The 16,771-nt window shown below is 41.8% G+C and overlaps 1 protein-coding gene and 1 non-coding gene across 2 annotated transcripts in view; one reads left to right on the forward strand and one right to left on the reverse strand.

Annotated features, from left to right (window-relative positions):
- Positions 1-16,771, forward strand: part of LOC135516084 (protein Shroom4-like) — an 86,905-nt gene that overhangs the window by 32,799 nt on the left and 37,335 nt on the right.
- On the reverse strand, positions 5,281-5,356 carry trnaa-ugc (transfer RNA alanine (anticodon UGC)). Its single transcript has one exon. It is a non-coding gene; the product is annotated as a tRNA-Ala (tRNA).

Below are 16,771 nucleotides of genomic sequence, written 5' to 3' on the forward strand. Positions count from 1 at the left end.
GCATTCTGCAGCGATACACCATCACATCTGGTTTGCGCTTAGTGGGAATATCATTTTTTTTATTTCAACCGGACAATGACCCAACACACCTCCAGGCTGTGTAAGGGCTATTTTACCAAGAAGGAGAGTGATGGAGTGCTGCATCAGATGACCTCCACAATCACCCGAACTCAGCTCAATTGAGATGGTTTGGATGAGTTGTACTGCAGAGTGAAGGAAAAGAAGCTAACAAGTGCTCAGGATATGTGGGAACTCCTTCAAGACCGTTGGAAAAGCATTCCATGTAAAGCTGGTTGAGAGTGCCAAGAGTGTGCAAAGCTGTCATCAAGGCAAAGGTTGGCCACTTTGAAGAATCTCAAATATAAAATATTTTTTTGATTTAACACTTAGGGTTACTACATGATTCCATATGTGTTATTTCATAGTTTTGATGTCTTCACTATTATTCTACATTGTAGAAAATAGTAAAAATAAAGAACTTTGAGTTGTTTCCAAACTTTTAACTAGTAATGCATGTCAATCTAGCAATCCAGGCAACTAAAAGCAACTTTCTAAACAATGTTTTGCTTCGTCTCTAGGTTGTTAACTAGCTATCTAATGTTATGTTAGCTGGTTAATCAGTTCAAATAATGCCCATATCATATAGCTGACAACATCTTCACAATTGCTCATTTGTCTTAATTTTTAAAGGAAAATAAACTCACAACAAGATCATTATTTACAAGTTCACCTCTTGAAGCTAGGGGGCACTATTTTTATGTTTGGAAAAATAACGTTCTCAAAGTATACGGCCTATTTCTCAGGACCAGATGCTAGAATATGCATATAATTAACAGATTAGGATAGAAAACATTAAAGTTTCCAAAACTGTCAATTTTGTCTGTGAGTTAAACAGAACTGATATTGCAGGCTAAAGCCTGAGGAAAATCCAATCAGGAAGTGCCCCTGTTTTTGAAACCCTTCTGTTCCTATGCAAGCCTGTCCTCCATTTAAAGGGATATCAATCAGATTCCTTTTTCTCTGGCTTCCCTAAGGCGTCAACAGTCTTTAGACATAGTTTCAGGCTTTTATTTTGAAAAATGAGCGTGAAAGATCACATTGTGTAAGTGGATAGGTGGGGGCTCTGAGTGAGTTTTTGCGCTACAGAGTAAAGCCGCCATTGTTCCTCCCGCTGTTATTGAAAAACCCACACACTCGGTTGATATTTTATCGAACATATATTTTAAACAACCTGAGGAATGATTATAAAAAAGGTTTGACATGTTTCTGTGGACATTATGAAGACTATTTGGAATTTCCGTCTGCGTTGTCGTGAGGTATTTTGGGTATAAAAATAATCTTTTTTTTACTAAAGAATATTCAGATTCATGAAATCACAAGTGCAATATTGCAAAACACAGCTTAGCCTTTTGTTAAACCACCTGTCATGTCATATTTTGAAATTAAGCGCTTGTGTAAGTTTATCGATAGCCTAGCATAGAATTATGTCCCCTTTACATCAGGAAGCTTGGTCACAAATCAGAAAAGCAATAACATGAATTGCTTACCTTTGATCTTCTGATGTTTTCACTCACGGGACTCCCAGTTACACAATAAATGTTCCTTTTGTTCCATAAAGATTTTATATCCAAAATACCTCCATTTGTTTGGTGCGTTATGTTCCGAAATCCACAGGCTCGAGCGGTCACGACATCGCAGACGAAAATTCCAAATAGTGTCCGTAATGTCCACAAACATGTCAAACGTTTTTTATAATCAAGCCTCAGGTTGTTTTTAAAATATATAATCGGTAAAATATCAACCGGGGCTATCGCTTTTTCAATAGGAGATGGAAAGACAATGGCTGCCCAGCTATCCACTGACGCAATGTTATCTTTCTCGCTCAATTTTCTAAATAAAAGCCTGAAACTATGTCTAAAGACTGACACCTTCAGGAAGCGATGGGAAAAGGAATCTGGTTGATATCCCTTTAAATGGCACGAAGGCAGTCTATGGAACAGAGCTTTCAAAATAGAAGCCTCTTCCTGGTTTGATTTTCCTCAGGTTTTCGCAGACAATATTTTGACAGTTTTGGAAACTTTAGAGTTTTCTATCCTAATCTGACAATTATATGCATATTCTAGTTTCTGGGCCTGAGAAATAGGCAGTTTCAAATGGGTACATTTTTCATTTAAAAAAATCAAAATACTGCCCCCTACACCCAACAGGTTAAGAGCAGCGTTGCAGTTCTTGACACACTCAAAACGGTGCGTCTGGCACCTTCTACCATACCCCTTTCAAAGGAACTTAAATATTTTTTCTTGCCCATTTCTCCTCTCAATGACACACTTACACAATCCATGTCTCAATTGTCTCTAGACTTAAATCCTTTTTGAACCCGTCTCCTCCCCTTCATCTACACCGATTTGAAATGGATTTAACAGGTGACATGAATAAGGGATCATCGCATTCACCTGCTCAGTCATGGAAAGTGCAGGTGTTCTTAATGTTTTGTAAACTCGGTGTGTGTGTAATGTGTCATGGAAAGTGGCCTTTGACCTTTTAGGGTTTCAACATTAATCTTTGAAGCTGGGAGGACAGGGTTGCGTCTGCTCTCTCCCATCCTGGAGTGTCTGGGTGTGCGTGCGTGTTCGTGTGATCCTGTGACAATGTCAGTCTTTATCTAAGCTGTGTGTTTTGGCTGATCGGAGGTCTGCTTACGTCAGACTAACGTTGGCAATGGAATGCTAGGTCACCTTGACCCTCTTTCTCGCTCTTTTCAGTGCCTCACCCTGGCTGTGCCTGTCCTAGTTAGCAGAACTAATGGTAGTACAGTGTTTCCACCCAGCAGCAAGTTTCCTTCTGACTCATCCAGGGTTTGCATGGCGAGAGGGACTTTCCCCTGGTCTGGTTCTCAGTGACGTTCTGTCCATGTCACATTTGTCTCTGTGTGGCCAGAGTGGGAACTACATCAAATAAATTACAATTTACAAATTACAAGCAACTGAACAATGCAAGATGCAACAATTTCAAAGATTTTACTGAGTTACATTTCATTTAGGGAAATCGGTCAATATAAATAAATTCATTAGGCCCTTATCTATGGATTTCACATGACGGCAGGGGCGCAGGCCTGGGAGGGCATAGGCCCACCCACTGGGGAGCCAGGCCCAGTCAATCAGATTAAGTTATTCCCCACAAAAGGGCTATATTACAGACAGAAATACTCCTCAGTTTCATCATCTGTACGGGTGGCTGGTCTCAGATGATCCCACAGGTGAAGAAGACCGATGTGGAGTTTTTATGCTGGCATGGTTTCACGTGGTTGTGAGGCCAGTTGGTCATACTGCCAAATTCTCTAAAATGACATCTGAGGCAGCTTTTGGAAGAAATTAACATTCAAATCTCTGCATGCCAGTTGCATACCCCCTTCAAAACTTGAGACATCTGTGGCATTGTGTTGTGTGACAAAACTGCTCATTTTAGTGGCCTTTCTTTGTCCCCAGCACAAGGTGTACCTGTGTAATGATCATGCTGTTTAATCAGCTTTTTGACATGCCACACCTGTCAGGTGGATGGATTATCTTGTCAAAGGAGAAGTGATCACTAACAGGGATGTAAACACAATTGTGCACAAAATGTGAGAGAAATAAGTTTTTTTTTTGTCCATATGGAACATTTCTGGGGCCTTTTTAAATTTAGCTCATGAAACATGGGACCAACACTTTACATGTTGCGTTTATATTTTTGTTCAGGGCTTTTACCCAGGGCTCAAAAGTGCGACCAGTACCGAGTCGATTTTCAGGGTTACGAGGTAACTGAGGTAGCTGTACATATTGGTAGGGGTAAAGAGACTAGCAGTGGGGTGGGTGGGTGGGTGTGTGTGTGTTGGGGTGTCGGTGTAAGTATGTAGTGTGTGTGTGGGTAGAGGTCAGTGCAAATAATGGTCAATGCAGGTAGTCCGGATAGCCATTTGATTAGCTATTAAGCAGTCTCGTGTCATCGCTCCTGGGTGAGGATCAAAAGTAGCACCCCCCCTCTCTCTCCCACCAGAGAGGAAGAGGTGGAGTGAGGGCTGGTTCTATGACTAATGACTGGTCGTAAACCTTCTCTCTTGTGCACTGCAGTATGGAGAGGTCAAAATTCCTTTGTGTAGAGAGGATCTTGCCAAAACATCAAAAGATTGGGTATTGGAACATTAGTTTTCAAATCCAAACATTGAATCTCGAGGAATCTAAGAGAGGCCTTCATGTGCTTTCAGCCTATATGGAATGAAATTATACACCCATATTTCAGTATACACCATTAGGGCTGTAGGTAGGAATTGTTGAGGTGTGTGTGTGTGTGTTGCCATTTGAACAAGATCTGGAGGTTGCCTCTGTGTTGTTTCTCTGACATAATCAGTGGGTAGGGTTAGTTATTACATTTATTGTGCTAAGGCACGATCCAGCCAATTATAGAAATTTGAGAAATAGAGCGTTGGGCCAAACGTAGTACTATTTCTGTCTCTCACATTTTAGGAGCGAGTAGACTCAGTCATTGTTAATTTCTTGAGCCAGACATATGGGCTGGCCAATTAGAGAAATTTGAGTAGATATTATCTTGACCAAGCGAGTAATTATCTATCCATCTCTCGCATTTCGGTCACGAGAGTATATCAAGGTGTACTTCTCCATGTTTCCGCGTGTTCCGGTAAAACATTGCGGAAAATAACGCAGAAAGGGGTTTAATGTGAGACGTTATTAGTAAAACCTTTTCCTTGCTGAAGGGGATCCTATATTACTCGGAAGTAAGAATTCCGGTAATGATTCTCTCCAGTTTAGCCCTGATGTATTGCCATCAGAGATTGGCATCAGTCCAGTGCCACAGTCCTCAGCAGCACGTGCAAGAAATGCCTGATTTATAAAGGGACAGGTGAAGAGAACTGAGCAACTAATGACAAAAGCAGAAAATGAAAATATTCTGTTAGCTGAGGAATTGCGTTTGAAAACAGAACAATTAAAAGTAATTGCAAAAACTTATGACGATGAACAAGCACAAACTCTTCAACAAAATCGTTTTTACAAGAACAACTCGATTTAGCAAAAATGAAATACTATGTAGTCCACTCCAAAGTAAATAAATCTGTCGAGTTATCTACAAACAGGAGCGCGCAACCTGATAACATGCATGCAGTTTTGATGAATGTTACTCAAAGCAATAATGTTATAAATAAAAAAAATATATAAATATCCCATTTAGCAGACGCTTTTGTCCAAAGCGACTTACAAGTCGGCTGGGGCCACTACTTTTACATATGGGTGGTCCCAGTGGGAATCGAACCCACGACGCTTGGCGTTGCAAGCGCCATGCTCTACCGACTGAGCCACACAGGACCCAGTCTAGTCGTAATGCTGGACCAAAGACGATCAGTTAATGAACACAATGACTAAGTTGGATGACAAATCAGCAGAACTCATTGAAGTCGCTGACCAAATGAATGATGAGAGAACTCAGGTGATGAAGATGGAAATATTGATCTCTAAGCAAGCGGAGGAAATCTCATCACTGAATCTCTCGCTTCATACTCAAGACCTCTAATTGCAAACCATGACAGATAAGTGTGAGGCCGAAAGGAACAAGTGACATTAACCTGTTGAAACTCTGGGGGCGCTATATCATTTTTGGATAAAAAGACATGCCCGTTTTAAGCGCAATATTTTGTCACAAAAAGATGCTCGACTATGCGTATAATTGGTGGCTTTGGAAAGAAAACACTCTGACGTGTCCAGAACTGCAAAGATATTATCTGTGCGTGCCCTAGAACGTGAGCTACAGGCAAAACCAAGATGAGACGGCATCCAGGAAATGAGCAGGATTTTTGAGGCTCCGTTTTCCATTGTCTCCTTATATGGCTGTGAATGCGAGAGGAACGAGCCTGCCCTTTCTGTCGTTTCCCCAAGGTGTCTGCAGCATTGTAACGTATTTGTAGGCATATCATTGGAAGATTGACCATAAGAGACCACATTTACCAGGTGTCCGCCCGGTGTCCTGCTCCGAAATTGGTGCGCAAATCTCAGCTGCAAGTATTTTTCCATGGAATTTAGAGAAGAAAGCAGGCTTCCACGAACAATATATCAATGAAGAGAAATGTGAAAAAACACCTTGAGGATTGATTCCAAACAACGTTTGCCATGTTTCGGTCGATATTATGGAGTTAATTCGGAAAAAGTTTGACGTTGTAGGTGACTGAATTTTCGGTTCGTTTCGGTAGCCAAATGTGATGTACAAAACGGAGCGATTTCTCCTACACAAAGACGCTTTCAGGAAAAACTGCACATTTGCTATGTAACTGAGAGTCTCGTAAATTATTTTATTTATTTGGTTATCTGGTTTTTGTGAAAATGTTGCGTGCTAAATGCTACTCAAAATGCTAAGCTAGCTTAGCATACTCTTACACAAATTAGTGAATTGCTATGGTTCAAAAGCATATTTTGAAAGTCTGAGATGACAGTGTTGTTAAGAAAAGGCTAAGCTTGAGAGTAGGCGCATTATTTTCATTTTATTTGCGATTTTCAGAAATCGTTAACGTTGCGTTATGCTATTGAGCCTGAGGCTTTAGTCACGATCCCGGATCCGGGATGGGGAGTTTCAAGAGTTAACGTGTCTAAAATCAGTACTCTAAGCACCCAAGTGGACTCTGCTATGCAGAAGAATACAACCCTTAGGAATGGAATTGCAGAACGGTCACACGCTACAGCGTGTCTACACAACCAAGCAACCTGAGCTCGGTACTCAAAGGAGTGAAGACGAAAGAAGTTTTCAGACTTTGCCTCCCTCATGTGTCCCTCAGTCTTCTCCCCTTGTCCATTCAGCACAGAGTATCATTTTTGTAACCCTTATTTTACCAGGTAAGTTGATTGACGACACATTCTCATTTACAGCCACGGCCTGGGGAATAGTTGCAGGGGAGAGGAGGGGGATGAATGAGCCAATTGTAAGCTGTGGATGATTAGGTGACCATGATGGTATGAGGGCCAGCTTGGGAGTTTAGCCAGGACAACGTTGTTAACACCCCTACTCTTATGATAAATGCCATGGGATCTTTAGTGACCACTGAGTCAGGACAACAGTTTTACGTCCCATGCGAAAGACGGCACCTTCCACAAGGCAACCTCAGGTGTCTCCTACTGGCCCTCCAACACCACTCCCAGCAGCATCTCATCTACCATCCAGGGACAAACCCTGCTTATTTTCAGAAGCAAGCCAGCAGTGGGATGGCATATGGCACCACTATTCTCCTCTTGGCCCTTACTTTGGCCTACTCACTGAAACAGGAATGGAAGAGCTATTACCATTCAAACTAATTTTTATGTTGAACATGTATCTCACTTTCATTACCTACTTGGGCCCTACAGCCCATGTTGGCTTGCCCTTTTCTTACAACTCAGAGAGCTTGCTTGTAAGCCCAGCTTTTGAGGCATCAACAGCATGCAACGCTAAGAGCCCTGACATCTCGGTTTTGTAGTTTGACCAGGAGCACTCACTCCAGTTAGAGGGTGCATTGTCAGTTATTTGTCAGATTACGCACAACGGTTTCTACCACGAAAGCACAATACCAATATCCACTGTGAAAAATAACTGTAAAGTACTTTGCCATCGAAACGACTACAGCTACAATCGACCTGATCGCTACGTTCCTGCACCCAACCCACACAAAGTGTTGGAGCACAAGATTAACAAAGGGTTCAAGGATGATCAAAACGTAGACCAATGTTCTCTAGAAGTTCTACTACATGGAGAATTAAAGCGAGAAAATGGAAAAAGATAATTCACTAGGATGAGACGTGGAATTGCTGGACAACAGGTGAAACACTGTGCGTTGTTGACAAGTTGACTTGTTAACAGTGACAGAGGAGTTATTAGTCACTCCGATTGCAACACATGTAAGGAAATCTCCAGAACACTCTTCTCATGGTTAACTCACATGCCACTAAAATATAGAACCTTCCATTCAGGAGGAAAGTTATTAAAGTCATGAACCATGATCACGCCACATATAACTGGTTCAGTGCATATAGAGTACTTCCGTTGTGAGGTTAGCTTCTCCGTAGATAACATAGCTATGAAATAGACTCCGTCATACCTATTGCCACTACAATTGCATAAGACGCGGTGACTTCTAGTAAAACTACTACAGGTCCCCTTAACATATGTCTTGAGATTGACATCAATTCTTACTGACCTCTAGACATTGATATGAGATCTGATGAAGTCAGACTCAATCGGAACAGGTTGCAACCTACCAGGATACTTGGTTTTCTTTCCCTTGACATGTGCGCTTATGTAAGCATAAACACACACGTACAACAAAACATTTAACTTCTTTGGTGTAGGGGGCAGTATTTTCACTTCCGGATGAAAAGCGTGCCCAGAGTAAACTGCTACTCAGGCCCAGAGGCTAGGATATGCATATTATTACTAGATTTGGATAGAGTTTCTAACAGTTTCTAAAACGGTTTGAATGATGTCTGGGAGTATAACAGAACTCATATGGCAGGCGACAACCTGAAAAAAATCCAACCAGGAAGTGGGAAATCTGAGGTTTGTAGTTTTTCAAGTGATTACCTAGCCATTCTGTGTCTATGGGGTCAGATTGCGCGTTCTAAGGCTTCCACTAGATGTCAACAGTCTTTAGAATGTTGTTTCAGGCTTCTACTATGAAAGGGGAGCGAATAAGAGCTGTTTGAACCAGTGGTCAGGCTGAAAGCCTTTAGTTTAGTCACGCGCGTGGCCGTGAGCACGAGCTCCGTTCCCTTTAATTTCTAATGACAAAGGAATTGTCCGGTTGGAATATTATTAAGAATTTATGGTTAAAAACATCATAAAGATTGATACTGTACATCGTTTGACATGTTTCTACAAACTGTAATGGAACTTTTTTGATTTTTCATCTGGACTTCATCTGCCCGCGCCTTGTGCATTTGGATTACTGTACTAAGCGTGCAAACAAAAACGAGGTATTTGGACATAAAGTTGAACTTTATCGAACAAAACAAACATTTGTTGTCTGACATGGAGACCTGGGAGTGCATGATCTTTCTTTATTATCTTTTACCAGATCTAATGTGTTATATTCTCCTACATTCATTTCACATTTCCACTTCAGTGTTTCCTTTCAAATGGTATCAAGAATATACATATCCTTGCTTCAGGTCCTGAGCTACAGGCAGTTAGATTTGGGTATGTCATTTTAGGCGAAAATGGAAAAAAGGGTGGATCCTTAAGACGTTTTTAAGGATGCTATAACTAAATAACTGTAACTCTACAAATGTATACGTCCCAGTTATCAGATTTACATATAAAAATTGTACACCTTATATGATTAAATATGAAACTATTTGTGTGAAGATGAAATTTTTCATATAAACATTTACCAAGTCAGTAACCACGCCACATGAACACAGACATTGAGGCAACGAGATGGAACTGCCCTCCATGGCCCAAGGCAAGTGCGTAAAAGGACTGCTAATGCAATTTAAATACAGACCAGTACATTGCTAAATGATGAGAACATCCTCAAAATGATGAGAACTCACCGTTCAAAGCACACAGCAGCGATGTAATGTTCTCCTGCTGGTCATCTGCTATTGAACAGACTGGTAGTGTTGGAAGGTGGGTGAGATTGTTGGATTCTACTTGGCGGAGGAGTCATTTTCACTTGAAGGCTTTGACAAGGCTGTACTTCTGATGAAAAAAGGCCCTTCCCTTGTAGTTTGGAATTCATTTCATTCATGAGGGCCATGATGTCCACGGTGAACGCAAAATCAGCCAACCATTTATCTTGCAATTGTGGGGAAATCCACATATTTGCAAAAATTCAGCATCTCCAACTTCAGGTCCCACACCCTTTTAAGCACCTTCCCCAAATTATGCCATATCACTTTTGTGTGCTAGGGGAGAGCTGCATGACCCGAATCTGACTCTTCCAACAGTGAGACGAACCGCCTGTGGTTTAAAGATTTTGCCCTTATGAAGTTTACCTCTTTAGTATGACTGTGTCCACAACACGGCTCATTTTCAGAACACATTTACAGAGCACCTACTGATGACTAGTGCAATGCAGGAAAATCATTTTCTGATCTGGTTTCAGCTTAGCTCAGCTACTTGATATTGTATCCTTTTCAAAAGGCCAACATTTTTTCCTTTCAAGTTATGGCACCATCAGTGGTCACGCTGGATAACTTTTCAAAACTCAGTCCCAGCTTTGCCACACAATAAATCTTTCCCTGTGGTTGTGCTCTTCATTGACTGCACTGAAGCAAGCTGCTCTGTAATTTCAAAGTCTGGGGTTCTGCTTCATAAGAACATCAACAACTGCATTGTGTCACACGGGGCGGCACGGTAGCCTAGTGGTTAGTGTTGGACTAGTTATCGGAAGGTTGCAAGTCCAAACCCCCGAGCCGACAAGGTACACATCTGTCATTCTGCCCCTGAACAGGCAGTTAACCCACTGTTCCTAGGCCGTCATTGAAAATAAGAATTTGTTCTTAACTGACTTGCCTAGTAAAATAAAGGTAAAATAAAAATAAAAATGCATCACTGCTCTCATCCAGGGCCAAGGAGAAATAGAGAGAATATGGAACAGTTGAAAGACAAGGTAAAAGATTTCACCTGTGTCACTGTTCGTCTTGACAGGGAAATATTTCAAACAGCTATTTCTTGTCATGGCAAAGTATTGCTGCAGAATCGATTAAACATTCTTTAATGAATTCACTCTCAGCGAATGGCTTGCTATGTTTAGCAATTTTGTTGGTCAGTACATAGCTAGCTCTCGCAATTCTGTTTGCTGAATGCAGTTTTGTGAAAAGTTGTAGCTGCTTTTGCAACTGAGAAAGCAACTCTTTCAATGCACTGGCCCTTGACATATTCCTATATTCTTATATTTCTCTGCATGCTCTGTCGGGACAAGTTGTAGTCTTTCAAGATAGCAATGTTCTCTTAGTGTGCAAAGAACACAGCTTTCCCTGATACCTCAATAAATACATATTTCGATGTCCACTTGCTGGAGTACCCTACATTCAGTGTCGACTTTTCTTTTAAATATTTGAAAAACTCATTTTTGCACAAATTCTTGCTAGCTACATTTTGTAACTGTGATGTGTGTCAACCTGTCAGTCGCTGTCTGTCCTCATTCAGTTGTTATTTATACGTGTCTTCAAAATAGATGTCCCACAAGCGGTGGGAGTTAAATCATTACACAAAGGTGAGTATTCTTTGGGCATTTTAATTAGAATAACAAATTCCTTTTTTCAAAACTTTACTATTGCGAATTCTTTGATCTGAGCATGATTCCACGGGCCATATTGAATCAGGTCGCGGGCCGCATATGCCCCTGGGCCGGCCTTTGCCCAGGCCTGGTCTAGGGTGTCCGGGATGAAGATCGTGTTGATGTGAGCCATGACCAGCCTTTCAAAGCATGTCACTGCTACCAACTTGAGTGCTATGGGGTGGTAGTAAATTTGGCAGGCTCCCTTCGCTTTCTTGGTCACAGGGACTATAGTGGTCTGCTTGAAACATGTAGGTATTACAGACTCAGGCAGGGAGAGGTTGAAAATGTAGTGAAGACACTTGCCAGTTGGTCCGCACATCCGGGTAATCCGTCTGGCCCTGCAGCCTTGTTGAATGTTGACCTGTTTAAAGGACTGTTTAAAGGACTTGCTCACATCAGTTACAGCGAGCATGATCACACAGTTGTCGGGGACCACTGGTGCTCTCATTTATGCTTCAGTGTCGCTTGTCCCGAAGCAAGCATAAGAGTCATTTAGCTCATCTGCTAGGCTCACGTTACTGGGCAGCTAGCGGCTGGGTTTCCCTTTGTATTCCGTAATAGTTTGTGAGCCCAGCCACATCCGACGAGTATCAGAGCCAGTGTAGTAGGATTCAATCTTAGTCATGTATTGATGCTATGCCTGTTTGATGGTTCATCTGAGGGCATATTTCACAAATCTTATAATTGTCCGGATTAGTGTCCTGCTCCATGAAAGCGGTAGCTCTAGCATTTAGCTTAGTGCGGATGTTGCCTGTGGCTTCTGGTTGGGATATGTATGTATGGTCACTGTGGGGATGATGTCGTCGATGCACTTATTGATGAGGCCGATGACTGAGGTAGTATACTCCTCATTACCATTGGATGAATCCCGGAGCATATTTCAGTCTGTGCTAGCAAAATAGTCCTGTAGTGTAGTATTTGCGTCATCTGACCACTTCCGCATTGAGTGAGTCAAGTACGTCCTGCTTTAGTTTTTGCTTGGAATCAGGAGGATAGACTTATGGTCAGATGTGCCAAATGTAGGGTGAGGGAGATCTTTGTATGAATCTCTGTGTGTGAAGTAAAAGTGGTCTAAAGTTGTTGTTTTTTTGTTCTTCTGGTTGCACATGTGACATGCTGGTAGAAATGAGGTAAAACGGATTTAAGGTTGCCTGTATTAAAGTCCCCGGCCAATAGGAGCGCCGCTTCCGGTAGAGTATTTTCTTGTTTGCTTATGGCCTTATGGCTTATGGCCTCGTTGAGTGCGGTCTTAGTACCAGCATCGGTTTGTGGAAGTAAAAGATGGCTATGAAAAGTATAGATAGTGTGATCTACAGCGTATCATGAGGTACCACCCTGCATCCCATTGCAGGGTGGTCCTGTTTGGTCCCTGGATGGGAGACCAAATGCTGCTGGAAGTGGTGTTGGAGGGCCAGTAGGAAGGCCCCCTTTCCACTGGTCTAAAAAAAATATCCCAAATGCCCCAGGGCAGTGATTGGGGTCATTGCCCTGTGTAGGGGGGCATCTTTCGGATGGGACGTTAAACGGGTGTCCTGACTCTCGGGTGAAGGCCTTCTGGCCATCCTGGAAGGGGGAGTAACAATGGTTGAGTTTTTGATGCGTGAGCACTACAGGCAATGTGTTGATAGAACTTCGGTAACATTTTCCTCAAATTTGCTTTGTTAAAATCAGCCAGCTACAATAAATGCAGCCTCAGGATATGTTGTTTCCAGTTTGCATAAAGTCCAGTGTACTTCCTTGAGGGCCGTCGTGGTATCACCTTGAGGGGGAATATACACGGCTGTGACTATAACCGAAGAGAATTCTCTTGGAGGTAATACGGTCGGCATTTGATTGAGGTGTTCTACGTCGGTTGAACAAAAGGACTTGAGTTTTTGTACGTTATCACAATCACACCATGAGTTGTTTATCATGAAACATACACCACTGCATTTCTTCTTCCCAGAGAGTTCTTTATTCCTGTCTGCGCGATGTACTGAAAACCCAGCTGGCTGTATGGACTGGGACATTATATCGAGTCAGAGCCATGATTCCCTGAAACAAGGTATGTTACAGTCACTGTTTCTCTGGAAAGAGATCCTCGCCCTGAGCTCATCTACTTTATTGTCCAGGGACTGAATTAGCGATTAACCTCTGACTCCCCATCCCGCATGAGGGAGCGTAATCATCGACTGACACTAATTAGCATAACGCAACGGACATAAATATTCCTAGAAAATATTCCTATTCATGAAAATCACAAGTGAAATATATTCACCTTGTCATCTCAGATTTTCAAAATATGCTTTACAGCCAAAGCTAGACAAACATTTGTGTAAGTTTATTGATAGCCTAGCATAGCATTTTGTCCAGCTAGCAGCAGGTAACTTGGTCACGGAAATCAGAAAATAAATCAAATTAAATCGTTTACCTTTGATGAGCTTCAGATGTTTTCACTCACAGGACTCACAGTTAGATAGCCAATGTTCCTTTTTTCCCAAAATATTATTTTTGTAGGCGTTTGTTCTTCACGTTTGGCTGAGAAATCGCCTGGAAATTGCAGTCACAAAAACGCCTAAAAATATTCAAAATTGGCTCCCTAATATCGACAGAAACATGGCAAACATTGTTTATAATCAATCCTCAAGGTGTTTTTCAAATATCTATTCGATAATATATCCACCGGGACAATTGGTTTTTCAGTAGGACCGATTGGAATAATGGCTACCTCCTGTATTTTACGCGACACTCACTCTGGGAGCCATCAGGTGACCAGTTGCGCAATGTAGCCGCTTACGGGTATTCTTCAACATAAATGCGTAAAACTATGTCACAATGCTGTAGACACCTTGGGGAATAAGGAGAAAAAGTAATCTGGTTGATAGCCCATTCACTGCTCAATAGGGACGCATTGGAGCGCAGCGCTTCCGGATTGGATTTTTCTCAGGCTTTCGCCTGCAATATCAGTTCTGTTATTCTCATAGACAATATTTTTTATTTTTAGAAACTTTTGTGTTTTCTATCCTAAGCTGTCAATTATATGTATATTCTAGCATCTTGTCCCTACAAAATATCCGTTTATTACGGGAACGTTATTTTTCCAAAAATGAAAATACTGCCCCTTAGTCACAAAAGGTTAATATACGAAGAAGCAGTGGCTGGTGTTCACACCCCCTGAGTCGGACTAGAAGTTCACTCCGAATAACTCTGGGTTAAGTTCAATTGCCCTGGGGGGTATGAACAAAGTGTCCAATTCGGGAAAGTCGTTTTTCTGGTCGTAATGCTGGTGAGTTATTTCCATCTGTATGTAATAACACAAAAAACGTTCTGGACTAATGTAAGAAATAACACATAAAAAAACGAAATACTGCAAAGTTGCTGAGGAGCTAGAAGCAGAGCTACCATGTCTGTCACTGCCATCTTCACACCATTTGCTTCAAAAGTATCTCAATCAATCAATCACAATATGTCTGCTCCTCTGAAATTTCATATGGTGCTCCAATCTTTTTTAAATTAAGCGGATACCATAGATTTACAGTTATTGCGCTAAGGTCAGGACGTGGCATAGATAAAGGGCCTCATTGCCAAAATCCTGAAGTATCCCTTTAAGATCCATTATCTTAAACATGCTTGACAGTCTCTGATACATTTTAACTTTTCTCAAGAAAAGGTTATAAACAGTTTGTGTGTCTCTGAGGAGACTGGTTAAACATCTGAATGAGACTGACATTCATACACTCACATACATAAAACACACATGTATATTGATACCACACACACACCAGACAAAGGAGTTTGTTTGTGGTGGACTGCCCTCTCACCGCCAAAAGCTAAGAAGGAGGCTAGTCTGGGAAGCAGTTAATCAACAGTATCAAACAGGGGTGTGTGTGAGTGGTGTAAGTGTGTGCGCTTCAGTGCATGTGTGCGTCACATTGTGTCTGATATGTGTGTGTTACTCAGAGGGAGCTTCTCACCAGTGTGAGGGGATTATTTGTGTTGCGATGGTGTGTTTGTCACTCATTGGAGTTTCACCTGTAATTTAGACTGATACATGCTTCCCCACTGATTTCCAGTCATCATCAACCTCTTTTCTGTCATCAGGTTTGTTTTCTTATCCCCACCAACTTCTTCACTCCTACATTTTGTGTGTGTGTGTGTGTGTGTGTGTGTGCAATCACATATACTGATATATACCAGTGAATCCCAAGCCTACTGTATATCCAGGGGTGTAAGTAGAACTAATTCCTTCCCTGTACGGGATCTCCTATCGTGTGCACCACAACAGCTGGTGCTCTCATGCATGCTTCAGTGTTGCTTTCCTCGAAGCGAGCATATAAGGCATTTAGCATTTAGCATATAAGGCATCTGGTAGGCTTGCGTCACTGGGTAGCTCGCGGCTGGGTTTCCCTTTGTAGTATTTTTCAAGCCCTGACACATCTGACGAGTGTCAGAGCTGGTCTGGTAGGATTCAGTCTTTTTTTTTTTACCTTTATTTAACTAGGCAAGTCAGAACAAACTCTTATTGTCAATGATGGCCTAGGAACAGTGAACTGCCTGTTCAGGGGCAGAATGACAGATTTGTACCTTGTCAGCTCTGGGATTTGAACTTACAACCTTTTGGGTACTAGTCCAACACTCTAACCACTAGGCTACCCTGCCGCCCCAATCTCAGTCCTGTATTATTGCTTTGCTCTTTTTGATGGTTCGTCTGAGGGCAGAGCGAGATTTTTTTATTAGTGTCCTGCTCCTTGAAAACGGCAGCTCTAGCCTTTAGCTCGGAGCGGATGCTGCCTATAATCCATGGTTCTGGTTGGGAAGTGTGTGTGTGTGGGTGTGTGTGTATGTATGTATGTATGTATGGTCACTTTGAGGACGATGTTGTATCGAAAGCCTAGAATCTTGCTAATCCAACTGTGTTGTCAGATTTAAAAAAGGATTTACTGCGAAAGAATACGATGCGATTATCTGAGCATAGAGCCCCCAAAAAATAAAAAAAATAAACCAGCACAGGCGTAACATAATCACAAACTGCATTAAAATAAATTGTTTACCTTTGACGATCTTCGTCTGTTTGCAATTCCAATGCTCATTGTTACACAATGAATGATCTTTTGTTTGATAAAATCCGTTTTTATAGCCTAACACGAAACATTTTGTGAACCGCTTGTGTCGTGAATTCCGTCTCGTTCCATTTTCGACAACACATTCCAGGTAAATAACCCACACAGAACGTGACTTTTCCAGTCATGTTTGGTTTCACTGCAATCAACTGGTTTGTTTGTAACACAATCAAATGTGATGGGCCATTTCGCGGGACGTATTGACTGAAAGAAACCGATTTGAAGACAACAAGTCATGACATCATTGTGCACCAATGATTTGCCCGCTGTTTCGTTGATTGACTGTCTTTTAACCCAATGACCACTGATCGTCTTGAAATCTAGCTGGGTAGATAGCCAATGAGCTAAGCTAAACGGCAATACGCCATGTTTATGTGTTGCA

Source organism: Oncorhynchus masou, chromosome 27 (assembly GCF_036934945.1).
Source record: "Oncorhynchus masou masou isolate Uvic2021 chromosome 27, UVic_Omas_1.1, whole genome shotgun sequence".
NCBI lineage: Eukaryota > Metazoa > Chordata > Actinopteri > Salmoniformes > Salmonidae > Oncorhynchus > Oncorhynchus masou.